Source organism: Eufriesea mexicana, unplaced genomic scaffold (assembly GCF_001483705.2).
Source record: "Eufriesea mexicana isolate 0111107269 unplaced genomic scaffold, ASM148370v2 scaffold893, whole genome shotgun sequence".
In the NCBI taxonomy this organism is placed as follows: Eukaryota; Metazoa; Arthropoda; class Insecta; order Hymenoptera; family Apidae; genus Eufriesea; species Eufriesea mexicana.
Genome location: NW_016909026.1, coordinates 522,419 through 541,302, shown reverse-complemented (window position 1 = coordinate 541,302; position 18,884 = coordinate 522,419). Strand labels below are relative to the sequence as shown.

General features: G+C 37.8%; 1 long non-coding RNA gene across 1 annotated transcript in view; it reads left to right on the top strand.

Annotated features, from left to right (window-relative positions):
* LOC108547054 (uncharacterized) overlaps positions 1-18,884 on the top strand; it is a 162,736-nt gene that overhangs the window by 71,640 nt on the left and 72,212 nt on the right. The window lies entirely within an intron of this gene.

The window sequence follows — 18,884 nt, the reverse complement described above, 5'->3', positions numbered from 1 at the left end:
GAGGAAGTAAATATTAAAACAAAGCTTTATTTACATAGAATTAAATTTTCTGGAACGAAAATTATAATGCCGAAAAATTCTAATGATCTAGAATTTTCATACACAGCAGGAGGAAATTATAGTTTCTAACTTGAAATTTAATATATAATATATCATAAATGATTTAGTATTCTATATTTTCACTATTATTATTTATATTATTTAATGTATTATTTTATCTCACTACTTAATTTATTTACGTTCCTCTTTCTTTTTATATCTTCTTCCCACTTATCCTGAGTGATTTCTCAGTGATGAAAAACCAAAAATCAGATCAGTTGACAAGGTAATACCACTACTCTGAAAACAAATATATACTTCGTCCCACAATACCTCTCTAATATGGGAAAAAATCCTCATCAGAAACACATATGTACGTTCTCCAACGTGTACACTCACCTGGCACGAAGCATGGGACAAATGAGAGGTTCCAAACTAACTACAAAACACCCATACACCACTAACTCTATCCTTTCCAAAATTTATTTGCAATTATATTTTTGCACACATTATTACAAAATTTACATATCCTTCTTTTTCTTTTTGTTCTATTCTTTCTTCTTATATCTTCTTTTTCTTTTTGTTCTATGTTTATCTCTATTCGATTCGATACCAAGAAAATTCACAAACACTATATCATTTCCCAAATTTATATCACTTCTTCCAAAACAAACATATACTCCCCACAACATCCCTCTAATATCGGGAAAAATACTCACGAAAAGCACATATGTACGTTCTCCAACGCGTAGACTCGCCTGGCACGAAGCACAGGACAAATAAGGACTTGCAAACTAACCACAAAACACCCCCACACCACAAAATCTATCCTCTGAAAAATTTATTTACAGTTATATTTTTTTTTGTAAAAATTATTATACAATTTATATATCTTTCTTTTTTCCTTTTCTATTCCATTTATCCTCATTCGATCCGATACCAAAAATATCCACAAAGACTAAATCAATTCCCAAATTTATATCGTTCTTTTCAAAACTAACATATACTCCTCTCCACAGTAACCCTCTAATATTAAAAAAAATGCTGATGAAAAGCACATATGTACGTTCTCCAACGCGTAGACCGTGACACAAAGTACGGGACAAATGAGCTGTCCCAAACTAACCACAAAACACTGACCCATCACAAGATCTATCCTTTCCAAAATTTATTTACAAATATATTTTAGCAAAAATTATTAAACGATTTACATATCTTTCTTTTTTCTTTTTCTATTCCATTTATCCTCATTCGATCCGATACCAAAAATATCCACAAGCACTAAATCAATTCCCAAATTTATATCACTTCTTCCAAAACAAACATATACTCCTCTCCACAGTAACCCTGTAATATTAAAAAAAATGCTGATGAAAAGCACATATGTACGTTCTCGAACGTATAGACCGTGACACAAGGCACGGGACAAATGAGGAGTGCCGAAGTAGCGAGAAAAACAGCCATCCGCCCAAGATCCCGATTCCCAACCCTCGTAGACCCGAACAGCGACTGAAATCGCGGCCGGCGAGGAACGCGGCGATTCCGTCCGAAAAAGGGTCAAAGGAATTTCTCGCGTCCCGCGTGGAAGTGGCGCGCTTATCGGCGAGGAAAATCGGAACAACCCCGAGGTAGGCGCGGCGCGAACGTAACCGTGTAACAGACTCGAGGTGGTCGTTGGTACGCGTGCGATTACTTACTCTCCATCGGCGAATTAACGACGAATCACCGATGGGAAAACCGGTTGCCAGGCCGAACGGCACGCAGGCCTAACGACTTCTCTCCTCGGCCTCAACGGGCATTCCAACGGCACGAGTTCGCCCCGCGACGCGAATTAATGGAAACACGCCGCGGCATGCGGCGCGCGCTGATAAAGCGGAACGCGCCTCCTTCCCCTTTGCATCTCTCTATCCTTCCCGCTCGTCCGCGCCGCCGCCTTTCCTCTGCCTGCCATTCCGCGTTTACGCAGATCCCCGCGGCTTTTTGCCGGCCGCGAGCGTCGCGTCGCCGGCTCCGCTCTTTTCTTCCCCGTTCCACCCGTTTCCCAGCTGGCATCCGCCGGAACCGTGCACCCCGTGATGCTTGGCCGCGCGCGTGCCGCCGTAATCTTCGCCGCGTAATGGAACAACGCGCTGATACGAGCTCCACTCATCCACCACCGAGTTCTTTCCCATGCAGGATTAACTTTCGGTTACTTCTCCAACCTGTGCTTATCACTGCTGCGTGTCACGGAGTGGTGGTATGTCTCCTTCTCTTCTTTCTTTTACAACGCTTCGGCATTTTTCCGATTAACACGTTCCCTGCCAGGGTGGTCGCTATCAGTGGTTTGATTTCAGCGTGTTTGGTTTCTTCTTTCGGATAATTTGGGAAATGCATGTAAATGGGAATATTCTGAATTGGAGAGTAATAGTTTCTCTTTTTCCCTTTTTTTTTGTATTGGTTAATAATTTGTTATAATTAAAATAATTAATTTCCAAATTAAGTAATTAATATATAATTTCCAATACTGGGAATGAGGGAAATTTGTGGTCTGAGGTAAAAGGTGGATGGAAGTCGATGTGTTAAGCTGTTTGAGATGTTGAGATCTATGTTTTTGAAAATTGTTAATTTAGATAAGATTAGAGTATTATCTTTCGAAGCTTAGCACTGAACGTGTGAAAACCAAGACCTAAGTTGACATTCCAAAAATTTTAAGTCAAAATTCTGTATCTAATGTTATCATTAGACTACGTGTTTTTACGATTTTTCATATTTTTCATAATTTGCATTTAATTAATTTTTCAATATTTTCCCTTTTATATTTTCTTTTTTACTTTCTTCTTTTTTTCATTGCTCATTTGACCGTTTACTGTTAAATAATTTGTGAATTTTTAATTTTTCTGGTAGTTGGCAATTATTAATAATAGGTGTTCACAAATTAGAAATAAACAATTGAAATAGAAATTAGCAACTAATCTATATTTTGAGATATCTGAATTACTTTTAAAAAGTATTTGTTGCTCACCAAATCTTTAAATTCTCGAGTTAACTAAAATTCGATGTATTACATTTGATATCAATTTTCTAAATTGTATTTGAAGTCCAAATTTCAAAATTTTAGATTCAGTATGCCTCAGTATTTAGTATACCTCTTGAATTTAAAATTATGAAATAATTTTCTCATTTTTACAGTGTTTATATTAAAATTAAAAATTTGCAATCTACGTATGAACATATAATATTACGCCTTAACACCAAAAATCAGAAGACGTGTCATTTTGTCACGTGTTTTCGTCATTTCTCATTGGAAAATGGTGGACAGAAGAAGATGCGAGTTCCTGAAGATTTTTGTACGAGGTTAGGCCAGATCGTGGTGGGGAATTTCGGAAAAATATGAGTCTGTTTAGTGGAATCGGTGGAGAATGGTAACTGGAGGATGGTGTGGAACTTGTTATTCCACTTATCGGGGTACAAATTGGCTCGATAAAGTATCGACGGAAATCTGGGTACACTTATTGGGATTCTTCGCTCGATGCAAATGGGCAATTGAAAGTTTCGTAATTAGATGTTTCGGATGTTTGTCGGTGGTTAACAAATTATACGAGTTTCTCGATGTGATTTCTTCGATCAACTTCCGCCAATTTCGAACTTTGATTCTGATAAATTTTAGAACGCGATTTCGAAGATTGCCGCCTTCGTTTGCCCGATGTTACGCCGTGTAAGTGGGTCCGTTGCATTTTTCCAGCGAAGTTTTAGGTATTACACGAAATTGCAGACCCTGGTCTACGTGCTTGCGATTACCCAGGTTGTTGGAATAGAATTTGCTGGAATTAATTTTGACGAAGATCGATGGGCGCCTTTGTTCGTTTCGTTTGTGGCCACGAAATGTTGTATGAAACGGTTTAATCTTGCCGAAGTAAAAGTAGACGTACGATGTAAGAAACGAGTGGATAACGGAGAATAAAATGGCGAACTCGAAACTGTTTATTTAAATCGGTATTTCAATCCTGCATCTGTAATTTTTAAATTGTCTTGTAATTTATTTTACAAAAAGATTTTATTTTATTTTATTACTATTGGCAGTATGCTGTCAATGGATCTAGGAAATAATATTTTCCAGTTTTCCAATTATTTAAACATTTGTGGTCGATGTCCCCGCAGCAGGGAAAAATACAGAAAATTATAAAAATTAAAAATTTGGTATATTTACGTATTGTAAGTAGTATTAAATATAAATCAGTTTCAATAAATTCTGTGCGCTTTAATATCCATATATTGACTTTAAATCCTGTACAGGAAAGTAATTGCGAAACGCTAAATTTGCTCTGCCGAAATCTGACGACAGTAAAGGGTTAATACTGTGAGTTTGCAGTATAACAAATATATATTTATTATAAAATTATAGTATACACACGTCTTATTTCCTAATTGTTCATCCTCACGATTTTTATAACAAACTGAAACTCCTTATATCACTTTGACTCTGATCCATAGCAACTGCACAACACCATGCATTCTAGATCTTCCACTCGCATTTTCAAAAAACATACATATCTACATTCGTGCTATTACTCGACCTCACACTCTCGCATTCACACTAATAAAATCAAATCCACAAATACATACAGCTGTTAAATTAATTTTCACGTTTATCTAAATATATAGAATCATATTTATGTATATTTATTTATCGCTATTTATGTTACACGTGAAATATAAAATTATATGTATATCGTAGGTATGAGGTAATTGGGTCTTAACCCATTTAATATTTCGCGAGCCACAACTGTCGCCTATCACCGAGCGCGGAATAATCCGCGAACCCGCGACTGTCTTTTATCACCGTGCGCGGAATAATCCGCGATTGTGTATCAATCGTTTAAACAGATACCATGTTAAATAAACTCCATGAACAATTTGGAAGTCATATACTGAACACACCACCGACCACCATCGGTGATACGGGCCAGTCAGTTGAACCTCACTGATGCCTGAACACGGCACCTTAAGTAGAGTCATGATGCAAATGGGTTAATGAATGACTGCTACTGCGTGTTCACGTAGAATCCTCCATTGGGAGTGAAGTCTTTATTGGGTATTACTAGTAATACAAATTCAGTGACCGAGTAGTGTTACTATCTTTATATCACTCAGCCAATTCTGTAGAGGATTTTCGTCTTCGAGTCTCGTGAGCGACTTGGATAGTTGGAAATCATCCTGATTGGTTAACGCAGTGTTTGGTTTATTAATCAATCGAGTATTTTTCCGGTAATTAATTATGCCCCCTATCCATTGCTCCTTTGGCGCGGTTGCGAGAACTTGGCGATTTAGGGGGAGATTCTAAGGCCCTGGGTCCACGGCGCGGTGGGGGTAGCCTGTATTTCCTGTCCCTTGGTCCCTTCGGAAGACTCCCGAGGTATATAGTGGACTGCATAATTTTCGAAAAAGACAAAACGTGCTATAATAGAGCCTTTGACTTCTTCGTCAAAACAAAGAACGGCTTTCTCAAAAATAACTATGTAACAACGCGTTAAATAATAAATAATAAATTCGTCCCATAAGGGGACCTATACAGTATAGTGTGAGAGGACTGCAGGAAAATTCTGGAAGCTTCGATTAAAAGCTTCGGACACTTCTTTAACACTTAATTGAAATTAACAAATAACGTCTGCGCTCGTTCGACTGTCATTATTTATATATTGCCGCTCATCGGCCATTGTTATTTCCCTGGTATAATGTTTTCCACGGCTACTTATCAGCCCTCACAAAGTCGCGGACGACGGGCCCAGGCCCCTTTCCTTTTATTTTTTACGTGAAGAAAATTTTCGGTGGATCTTCCGACTCCCTAAAGGAGAGGACGAGGTTATGTGCGAATTCTACCCACTAAAACCCTCATGGTGGCCATTCTCGTCACGCTGGAGGGGGGCAATGGGGTCTCGTAGACGAACACAATCGGTGCTTCCCCGCGACATACTCATGGAAGTGGGCCCATCGATATCCAAAAACTTTTCGCTGGACCAAAATTTATTTATAACACCTCCTAGATAGCTCGGGAACTGGCCACGATCCTTACCGATATTCAGACTAACTTGTCTTAGAATAGTAAAATATAAGTAACTATTATTACGTCATTGTCAAACTATGCATACCATATTTAGAAGCAATTGGATAACAGAAAATAAAATAGCAAATACGTAACTGCCTATTCAAATCAGTACTTTGTCACCGCATTTGTCATGTTTAAATCATCTTTTAATTTCTGTCATAAAATTTTATCGATCGTGCCAGTGGATATCAGGAATAAAAATTATTTTATTGAATTTCCTTTTCTCAAAAATTTAATCTTTCTTTGAAACAGGTCTCAAAACTTTCTCAAAAAGTTAATCTTTTTTGGAAACAGCTACATGCGTCGAATAATCGAAAAAATAATTTATATATCATCCGATAGTAATAACTATATTTCAGCATAATAAAATTACATTTATATCGCAAGATTACATCATTATCGGGTGTGCATAGCATATTGAGATGTTCCCAGCAAGTTAATACTCATCGATCCTTGAGCACCCCTAATCCCAATTAACTCGGCCCACCCTCTCCCCCCCGAACGTCACGCATACGCAATCCCTATTATTCTACTCCGGGAATCAAACCGAGCAACAATCTCTGAACGATTGCTTCCCTAACCTGTTTCCACGATTAAAAAAGTACAAAGGGAAAAAAGAGAGGCACCCGTGCATGCATCAAGCTGTCAAACTTAATTTGGAAAATTACATCTACATCTTAACCTGTCACGATCGATTGATCACGTGGAACCTGTCTCGATAAACTTCATTAGTACAAGTACACTCAGCGTGTACTTTCCAACTTCTTCGACGTGGAACGCGAAGAAAAAGGAGGCAAGGAGGGAAAAAAGGCAAAGGAAGATAGAGAAAGAGAGAGAGAGGGAGAAAGTTATCGCTATCAACGCGCGAAAGAGACCGATCATTAAGCTTTAAGCTGCAATAATTCTTTTCAATTAACCCATAGAGGAACACGCGGCGGCGGCCGATAGAAATGTCCTTAACCGTCTCTTCCTCTATCTTCCTTCTCCCTCTGTCTCTTTCTCTCTTAAGCGCCAAAGCTGCCACGATACGCGGCAACGCGTCTTAAATGAAGCGATTCCGTATTCACGCATGAGCGCGATCGCAGAAGCTCGGCCGGACGCGAACACGCGGAGAAGAAATATGAAAAAGGAAAGAAGCCAGCAGCGAGGGCACGCATCTGTTTCCTTTGCGGCAAATTTCTTCCGCGTCTAACGGCCGCGCGCGATAAATGATTTCGAGAGCGGAAAATGAATATTTCCGCTCGCCGCCGATTCCATCGAACGCGCCCGCCATCTTGCGCCAATCATTCCCGCCGCATCGGCCGTAATTATCGCGTTTCGCGGCATTCGCCTTGATTACGCGATTTCGCCAGGGTTGCTGCAATGCAATCGCGTCTGGCTATCGGTTCCGCCAAGTCTTGCTATTTCTAAGTCCTGCTACGCCGATTGCACTTCCGCGGGGATACCGTTGCTCGTGATACTTCGATATTTCTATAGATTCTGTAGTAAATGAGTTTGGAACGAAGAATTTGCTCGAATTCCACCTTTGTGGGTGCGTGCACTGGGTGAAAGATAACGTATCGATCGAACGGTTAATGTATTTCTCGTAGGATCGCGTGATATTTATTTTTGGCTGCGTGATTATTATTCTACGCGAAAAAAGGAACCGAAAAGGTGGAATGAAATTTTTTCGTTCGAGACTCCGTTGTGGAGAAAATTCAGCTGGAATAGTTGCGGAGCGCGCGACCAATATGGCCGCGGAGCGTCGAGAGCTCTTATTTTAAACTCGATTTTCTCGAAAATGGAGTTACCAAGGGAAAAAATGTCACTCTTCCTTTTCGACTTGATTTTGCACGTGGAGTGGGTTCTCGTTTTGTTCTATCGCCGATTACGAGGTATTCTTTATTTACTTTGCTTGAATATTTTTAATGCCCTACCTTTTCTCCCCTCTTCGAGCGTCCATGCCGAAATAACAATGATCAGTGATACGGTTGGAACTATAAATATTTAAAGCATGTAAATCTGCCTATTATGGTGATAATTTTCACGGTTACATTAAATTTTCTCCATCTTCTTATCTCCACTGCAGCACTCGCTTCTCGAAATTGATATTGATCGATGCGGTTATTTCGCATTTTAAAATCTAAATTTATGCATTGCGTAAATCATAATCTTTTATCGATAACCGTATAACGAATGATTATTATGAATAATACTGGCTTTCACAATGCGGCATTACACGAGGAGTAAAAAGATAATACCACGCCAAACTGCTTTCGAGAATGTTAATCAGGGCCTTATTATCTTTCTGGATTTTTCTTTTCCTTTTATTATTGGACCGCGAAATGATTAAAAATCGCAGATTTCTATCCACCGATGATAATAAGCCAGCGGCACTGAAGTATTAAAAATGAGCGCAATTAAAATGACACCATCGCTTTATCTTTCATCGTGGCCTCGATTGACTTTAAACGACCGTAGTCATTAAACTCATTCGAATGTAAACTGCGGTCGTGCATATTAAAAATCGTTTTTCTTTGTAAAAAGTTTAATAACCTTGAAATCCCCTTAATGCCCGCGCGTGCAAAAAGCAAGTCTCATAAAACAACTTCAACTTTTCCTCGCAACATTCCTTTCTGTCACCAATGTTTTTGGACATGTTCATTTATCACCTCGAGTATGCATCATTCTCATCACGCGTCTTTTGCTATCGAGTAATCCCTTATTTATACTAAACTTTGATTAAATTCGATCCTCGGATTCTCAGATATCTTCAATTTTTTTAAAAATATGCATTTCAAATGGACCTCATTTTAGATTCGATTCTCAGGTCCTTGTGTTTCCCAATTATTCCAGAAAGATTCGCCAATCAAGCTTCTCAATGTTTTTAGATATATTCCTTTATTATTCTACACGCACTTTAATCTACATCATATATCCCTTCTCTGTCGAGTAACCTTCGACTAAATTCGATCCTCAGATTCTCAGATATTTTCAATTTTTTTGAAAATATGCATTTCAAATGGACCTCATTTTAGATTCGATTCTCAGGTCCTTGTGTTTCCCAATTATTCCAGAAAGATTCGCCAATCAAGCTTCTTAATGTTTTTAGATATATTCCTTTATTATTCTACACGCACTTTAATCTACATCATATGTCTCTTCTCTATCGAGTAACCTTCGATTAAATACGATCCTAGAATTTTCAGATATTCCCAATTCTTCAAGAAATATCGATATCAAATGGACCTCTGTTTAAATTCGATTTTCAAGCATGCTTCCCCAATTAGTCCAAAAAGATGCACCAATTGCATCAAGCTTCTCAGCGTGTTTAGACATATTCGTTTATTATTCTACATATACCTGAGACCATGTCATATGTCTCTTCTCTATTAAGTAAACTTCGGTTAAATACGATCCTCGAATTTTCAGATATTCCCAATTCTTCAAGAAATATCGATATCAAATGGACCTCTGTTTAAATTCGATTCTCAAGTATGTTTCCCCAATTAGTCCAAAAGAATTTAGCAATTGCACCAAGCTTCTCAGTGTGTTTAGACATATTCGTTTATTGTTCTACATACACTTGAGTCCAAATTATATTTTCCTTCTCGATCGAGTAAACTTGGATTGAATTCGATCCTCGAATTCCCAGATATTCCCAGTTCTTCAAAAAATAGCGATATCGAATGGATCTCATTTTTCATTTGATTCTCAAGTCCTTATGCTTCCCAATTATTCTAAAAAGATTCACCAATCATTTATTATTCTACACACACTTTAATCTACATCATATGTCTCTTCTCTATCGAGTAACCTTCGATTAAATAGGATCCTTGAATTTTCAGATATTTTTAATTCTTCAAAAAATATGGACATCAAATGGACCTCATTTTGGATTCGATTCTCAAGTCCCTATTCTTTGCCAGTTATTCCAAAAAGATGCACCATTTCGTCAAGCTTCTCAGTGTGTTTAGACATATTCGTTTATTATTCTACATACACTGGGGTCCACGTCATATGTTCTTTCTCGTTCGAGTAGACCTCTACTTAGAGGCTGAGATGCTCACATAGTCCCAATTATTCATGGAAGATCCACCTATTTCACGAAGCTCGTCAATGTTTGAAGACGTTTTCATTGTCCTATACTTCACCTGTGCTTCATTCTCGCCACGTGTATCTACTTCACGACCAGACCTCTATCTATCTTTACCTCCAATTAGATTCGACCCCCAGATCTCTACGTTCCTTCAATTATTCAAACAGTTTCATCTATTCTAGGAGGTGTACAATTAGCGCTACTTCCTTCGACCTCTGCGTCCTTCGTTCTATATTCACCTCTAGTCAGACTCGATTGTCAGATCCTGATACAAAAGATCCGTCTATTCTCTCTTTCCACGAGTCTCCAACTCGCCGCCATCTTAACTCGCAGAAATGGCCTAGTTCAGCAAACTCCGCGCCCCAACTTCATCCGACTTTCATTCGACTTCATCGTCAATCTCTGATGGAGGATTATCAGGAATCGCGCAAATGACCGTAAATCGGAGGAAACGGTAACTCGAACGCGTCATAATCCGCCATAAACGGCGGGGCTGGGGCGACTCGGAGGACCAAGCGACGCTAAAATGGCGATCGATCCGGCAATGGTCGCGGCATCGTCGCCGGCACAACATTATACGTTCGTCTGTAAGCGTAATTGAGCGTAATTTATCGTATTTCTTGACCTCGTTCGGGATCGATATTCCGCGGCAGGCGCATCCAGCGACAATGTAGCGAATTAGCCCGGTTCGTTTTGCCTTTCGCCGCCTAACGACTCCGAGGCCGGGGCGTCCCGACGGGTACGCCACGCAACGCGAATTAATGGAAACAAGCGGCACGATGCGCGCGCCGTGCGTCGCTGATAAACCGGAACGTCCATTTCACGGGCCTGCCGTCTCCGCGCGGCCTCTTCGAATTAAACGATTTCGTGTTCGCGCGACGGGGAAAAAAACATCGCCGAAGTACCTGCGTAACGTCCCACCTGTTTCCTCCATCTTCTTTCCGCTCGCGAGATACTTCCTCTAGCCCGCGATCGTAAACTGTCCACTGATCATCCACGCACGCAATTTTTCATCATATTTTCAAATTCTCTACTCTTCCCGCGTTTTTCTTTTTTCGTATGTCACACCAAGTCGCGGATCTCGGATGAGGTGTTTGTTTGGGAAGGATCATTATCTGGAGTGGTTTGATAATTCTTGGAAGTTGGGGAATTTCTTGGAGGATAGAGGTATTGTTCGATGATGTTGGTTAGAATGAGGCAGAGGTGAGGAGGGATCTGAAGGTTAAATTGAATATAGGTGTCTTAGATCTTGATTAACTAGTTGACTGTCATGGTGGTCATCAGTAACCTGCACTTGTCTAATCAGTGGGGTGTGGTAATCCCACAATTCAAAATTCTGTATTTATGTAGGTTATTCAAATTTTTAAAGAATGGTTGGAATGAAACGAATATAAATTTAGGAAATGAGTATCGCCGGACACTAGTGACCACTATAGACCCAAAGTGCAATAAGTAACCTTATTCAAACCTAACCTAAAACCGACATTGCTTCAATCATTATGATCTAACGATAGCAATTAAATATCAAATATTCTAATGCAGTAACCTAACCTCGAAATCTAGGTAATCTGTTTCAAACCTAGCCCACACTGAAATTGTTGTCGGAGATTAAATGTTTCACTGTAGTAACCTAACCTCAAAATGTTATTCAAATTTTGAAAGAATGGTTAGAATGAAACAAATATAAATTTAGGAAATGAGTATCGCCGGATACTAATGAACACTATGGATCCAGAGTGCAATAAGTAACCTTATTCAGACCTAACCTAAAACCGACATTGCTTCAATCATTATGATCTAACGATAGCAATTAAGTATCAAATATTCTAATGCAGTAACCTAACCTGAAAATCTAAGTAATTTGTTTCAAATCTAACCTAAACTGAAATTGTTGTCGGAGATCAAATGCTTTACTGTAGTAACCTAACCTCAAAATGTACTAGGTAATCTGATTCAAATCTATCTTAAACTAAAATTATTGCAACCATTATAACCCTAAAATATATATATTTATGTTATATTATATGTTACATTATAATCCTTAAATAACCTAATTTAATAACCCAGCCTAACCTAACCTAATATATTATATAGCCATATATATATTATATAGCCCTACAACCCTAAAATATGTATTATATGTTATATTATATGTTACATTATAACCCTTAAATATTGTAATATAATAACCTAACCTAACTTAACCTAAAACTATCTAACTATCTAATCTAACCTAAAACCTACCAAAATCGAAATGGTTCCGGTTATTACAACTGAATAAAGTACATAGTTGAGGATTAGTTGTAACGCAATGAACATAACCTAAACCTAACCCAAACCTATCCGCAGATGTCGCCACCTACGATCTAACCATACCAATTGTACATTAAATAACCCACATTCCCGCTTCTTACATTTGAAACCGTCTGTCCATAAAATTGCGTACGCAAACTCGTCCTAACACCCCAGTGTAAACGCGCGCAAGCAGAAATACGATAAGATTCATAAAAATTCAACTCGCCGACGGCTGTTTATCGACAGAAACACGAGTCCCTGGATGCAAGACACGGTGAAAATACCCTGACGAGAAATCGACTCGTCTTTCGCAGTTAGCTAATTGATCCGTCCCATGGCGGGACGGAGCCCCGAGAAACCGGCGCGCGGCTCGTAGATGGCGCGCGACACGGGACAAGCCGGCGAGCCGCGGGAGAGTTAAGATAAAGCTGACTGGCGTTTTCGCGTATCTCCCTCCGACGCATCCTCCATTGCCTCGTTGGTCGTCCCGGGGAACTCGATTCGCGGCGTAGCATCTAGCTAGGCAGTGTTGATCGTTAAAAGGCGTTATTACGAAGAAAAACAACTCTCTTTGCCTCTCTCCCTCTACCTTGCTGCTTCTCGGCCGGCATTTTTCTCGGGTTTCCACGTTAAAACGCGACTCCGACAGTGTAACGCCCGGCACTTTACGTTGCCACGGACAGGCTAACGACTTCTCTCCGCTTGACTTTAATGGACATTCCGCGCCGTGATTTTACCCCGCGATTTGAATTAATGGAAACACGCTGGCATCCCATTTGCACTGATAAAGCAGAACGTCCTCGCCGCGATCCGGCCCCTTCCGCGCCGTCGTTCTTCCTCTTCCTCTTCTTCTCTCTCGGCCGCTGCCATCCTCGCTCTGCCCTGTCCTCTTCTCCCGGCCAGGACGATTCCGCCGCGTTTCCATCGCGCCGCGGTGCCGTTGGATTAAGTGATTACGCGTTCCCGCTTATTCGAGCACGAGAACCGAGGCATCGATCACGCGGGACCCTGTGATTTCAGGAACGGGACGTATCGCAAACGACGTTCCTGCGAGACGCGTGTCTCGTTGCATGTGTAATAGGCGCGTACCCGGTTTGGTATTAGACGGGGGCTTCGGATGGTGGTTTGTCGATGAGTTTCGTTTTAGCACGTTCGCCATCTGATGGTTTCTGATTGTTGTTTATTAACGTAATACGCAGGTTTGCGCGGAAAGTGGTGCGTGTACTTGCCGTGTTTTAAGCTTTTCGACTATGTTGCGTCGACTATGCTTTAGAGAGCCTGTCAATTTTCAGGTATTAACGCTCTTCTTCATTACACGCTTTTACACGATTTTACACGGTTCTCGACGAAATGCCTGACCCAGTAAGGGTAATTATTTCTTCCTGCGAATTCTTACTGACTAAATACTGGTTAGAATGTATAATCATTTTAAATGGTAGAATTGCGTGGTGTATTAATTTGATAATCTAGTTAGTAGGGAGTAGTTAACGTAGTATAACGAATAATAGAATTTTATATAATGAGGAGAAGTAAGAAGGGACTTTAGTGAAAGTTAAGGTTATTCTCATGTAAGATTTAATAATTATGGTAAGGAATAAAAATAGTTGATATTTAGAAATGCAATATTTTTTTAATTCTAGAATTGTGTTATATTAATTTGATAATCTAGTTAATAGGGAATAATGATCGTGGTATAACGAAATAATAGAATTTTATATAATAAGGAGAAGTAAGAAGGAACTTTAGGAAAAGTTAAGGTTATTCTCATGTAAAATATCATAATTGTGGTAAGGAATAAAAATAGTTGGGATTTAGAAATGCAATATTTTTTAAATAGTAGAGTTGTGTGGTATATTAATTTGATGGCCTAATTAGTAGGAAATAATGATCATGGTATAACGAAATAATAGAATTTTATATAATGGGGAAAAGTAAGAAGGAACTTTAGTGAAAGTTAAGGTTATTCTCATGTAAAATTTAATAATTGTAGTAAGGAATAAAAATAGTTGATATTTAGAAATGCAATATTTTTTTAATTCTAGAATTGTGTTATATTAATTTGATAATCTAGTTACTGTAGAATAATAATCGTGCTATAACGAAATAATAAAATTTTATATAATAAAGAGAAGTAAGAAGGGACTTTAGTAAAAGTTAAGGTTATTCTCATGTAAAATTTAATAGTTGTGGTAAGGAATAAAAATAGTTGGTATTTAGAAATACAATATTTTTTTATTTTATGACCTCGTTATTGAGATGCTATATATACACTGTTATAACTCTAAATTTTAACCTTTTTTAATAAGTAACGCAATTTTTGTTATACTCTTATAGCTTAATACACACATCCTAGTTCTCAAAATGATCAAGTAAATACTATTTTGTAGAAAAATTTGCCAAAATACGCACATCTTCAGCGTATTGTACCAAAATCCCCCCTTAATATATAGGGTGTCCCAATATTCTCGCAAGTTTTGAATTTTGCGTCATTTATGTGATAAAGTGTTCCCAACGATGAAAAAGACAGCCTGACAGCGTGACAGCTGATAGTTGAAGGATATTAAAAATGGAGTACTACACGTTTTTATTTTGTTAGCAATATTTACAATTTTTAATTAAAAACCTGTGTTTTCTATCAAAATTACTTCTTCCGTGAAATTTGGAACCAAGATTCCACAAAATACGCACATTTTCATCATTTTACAGGAGAATTAATCAATTTTCCTACAATCCCCTTAAATTTCTTGCAAATGACAAGAAAGTTTACCTTTTACATGTCATTTAGAAAATATTGTTTGCAACTTATTGCTCTCTGACTCCATTCAAATTGTATGCACTTCATAAAATATTTTTCACACCACTAGAATTAAAGAAAATATTTGCAATAGGTGGTCCAGCTTATGTTCACCATGGTTAACTTGCACCATGAATTTTGGAAAAAAGAATTGAATATGTTACAAGTCCTTGTCGATTATTATGATTATTTGGAATTGATATTCGGAAAGTACCTGTAACTACTGTCTACAGATACATAATATTTTCTGGCACAGATATTATACTCTAACAATTGAATTGCTATTGCTTACAGAATTCACGAATTGCCATTAATTGCAAATTTTTGTCATGATACCTTTCATTGATTGTTATTCGAAAAGATTCCAAAATCTTATAATTCGAAGCAGGAATTCATTTCCATCTCGAGCTTCCTATTTTAATTTTCAATAGTCACGTGTTCAGTTGAATACATTACTGCATGACTCACGAAACAATCGCAAATGCCACAGTTAATCAAGGCGTTCCAAGTTCGACACACGTATTCTTGTAATCCGTCCAATAAAAATCGACTTCTTTGGGATTTTTTCCAAGAAAATCACGATACATTTTGGAATGCAGTTTTCGTACTCAGATATACTTACACTTATGCAATACTCGCGATATTTTTATTTTAACGAAATTATTGAAAATTGCGAAAATTATATACCCTTAGCTAAGTCATGATTTTAAAAACAGGCTCGAATGTCTGACATGATTTCGTTCGATCTAGTTATCCAAAACGAAAAAACTAAAAAGTATCTTAATCAATATAAACACAGCTATAATAGCAACTATCGAAACAACGAAATTTCGAAAACTAATAAAATGGCAGCATTTTGAAGTTTAAATATCAATTTTCCTCGTGTTTTTGACCTTTGGGTGTTAAACAAAAATAGAAAAAATCGTCAGATTTTGAAATCCATTGCACACGTGATAAATATACATACAATAAAGATCTTCACCAAATTTCAAGTCAATCGGTCACCTAAAACGTGAGATATCTCATCAGCTAGCTCAAAAAATACAGTTTCGAGAAAAACGCGTTTTAAGTTCCCGTTACCCATTAAACAAATGCTGTACTTCGCACTTCAAATACCCGTAACTTCGCTAATTTCACGAATTCGAACAAATTCTTTCACACAGACATTCCCAAATACATATACTCCGAGAATATGCAAAAAAAAAAAAATTGACTTTTTAAAAGTCAGATTGCAAGAATACCCCAGTAACATAGCAGAGTCAGAAAATTACGAAGATATTGACCACGGTCTCGATTGCTGGCTCGAGAGGAGAAGAAAACAAGGCACGAAAGCGAAACGTTTGGACTCGCCATTCTTGCTAATTTAGAAACCGTGTAGTTGCAGTACTTATTCTATTACCCCGTTATTTCTTACTTAATTCTTCCTCCATTTAAGAAGCAATTGTTCACATATATTATCCGCGTTGCTGCTCGAGCAACGAGGACTCTCGCTGCTGGACGATAATTCCCTAGAGAAGCGCGAGTTATTCGAAAGCGAACCAGCTGATAAATTCCTCTGCCTCGGTGTATCATGCAGGATTTTGGCTGCGAGCGAACGCCTCATTGGCGAAGCATTGACATGGCAATTAAAGCGACTTGAACGCCGTTGATTTCCTCCGTCTTATAAATTACAAGCAGACTCGCTGGCGTTGAATAAATATTTGCTCGAACGAGTAGCGAAATGGCGATTAAGGTAATTTTAATTTCGACAGCTCTCGCGAGATCTAAGTCCTGGCCAGGTGTATTTAAATACCAAATCAGATGCTGCAGAGATTAACGAAAGGATCGGCATTCGTTCGAATCTAATCTGCGTGATTCGTTTAAATACCAAATTATTTTTCAACGTCGATGTAATATTCCACGAATTCAGGTATGCTCGATGAGATACACGGTGTCCCAAAAATGTCTGTGTTGTTTCGAGTGATGGCATTCGATAACGAGCGTCGAGGTCGTTAATCGAGGAACGAAGATAGGGAATGGATCACTTTCGGGATTAGGAATTAACGGGGAATAGATAACGCGAATTTACTCGTGGAGTAAAGGATGGGTAGATGAGAGGTGGTCCGAGGATGCGGGAAGATGGCGGATACAGTGATCGCGTGGCGATTAATTATTTTACCCAGTCATTCTTTTAAATAGTCCCGTTTAACGAGGGATTCGTGAGCCGAGGATAATGGTCTCGTTTGGAACGTAATGCGTTGTAAAATGTGTCAAAGGAGAATAGTCGATTAAAGACGATGTTCGGTTGGTTATAATGGAGAGAGAGGAGGGACGGTGATTATGGGAGAAAAATATTTTTCAGGTGCATGTATCGTGTCTTGCAACGGTTGTGTGAAAATTACGAAGCTTTCGGAGGCTGATGACATCTTAATTCGTTGCTTAATGAGATATTCGTTAACTTCGTTGATGAAGATTTTGTTATATAATAATCGTTTTTATTTAAAAGGTAGATAAATTTAATATGATTGCTTGGGAATTTAGAAATTTTGATTATTCATAGATGAAATTTCAATGCTGTTTGTTCAAAAAATAAATTCATTTATATGGATAATCTGCATTGAAATTTAGGAAAACAAGAGATTTACTTCTGATAATATTTGCAATTTTTAAAATGATTTTCTTTTATTTAAATAAATATATATTTGGTCATAGATAATTCCATTGGAATATTTTCTGCCATATTTGTTCTAACAAAATTCCAATTACCGTCTAATAAAAATTTGCCTATAGCTATATAAAAAATTAATATAAAATTAATATGTTATATATATCAGTAAAATCTTTCAAAATTTCGGGATCAACGAATATTCGAATTTCTCCTTTTTCTATGAACTACAGCGAACAGCTACTAACCGATATAATATAAGCATAAAACAAGGTGTTAAATCGATTTAATGTGAAATAAAAACAGAAAAAAGGAATAATTTAAAATCGAGTTCATTATCGGGAAGGAAATAATTGAGTCTCGTTAAATTTTTCTTCTCAGGGGTAGTAATAATTCTAAATTCGTGACAATAACAAAGACAGTAGAAATAAAGGAAAATTGGAAAATTAAATAAATCTTCATTCTTCTTTTGTGTTAAAATAAACAGTATCCCCTTTAAAATTTCTGAGCTTAAAGAATATTCGAATGTCCTTCCACAACTTATACCTAATAAATCTGTAACAATAAATTTCACACTTACTCTTCCACCGGATCTCTCATAACAACGTTAATATAATGACAATCAAGTAGTAATAAAAATGGAAAAAGAAAAAGGAAAAGATAATGAAATTTCATCCTACTCTTTCATAAAATGTCTTTCTCCCACAGATCAAATCCATCTATAACAATAAATTCTCAGTTTACTCTCCCAACAAATTTCTCATACCAACGATAATATAATAAGAGCAAAACAAAACTAAAAAGAAGAAATAATGAAATTTTATCATACTCTACCATCGAACGTCCTCCTCCAACAGACCTAATATATCATCGTTAACCTAATACATCTCTATCAATAAATTCTCGATTATAAATTCCTCCAAAAGTTTCGTCGTACTCTTCTAACAAATTT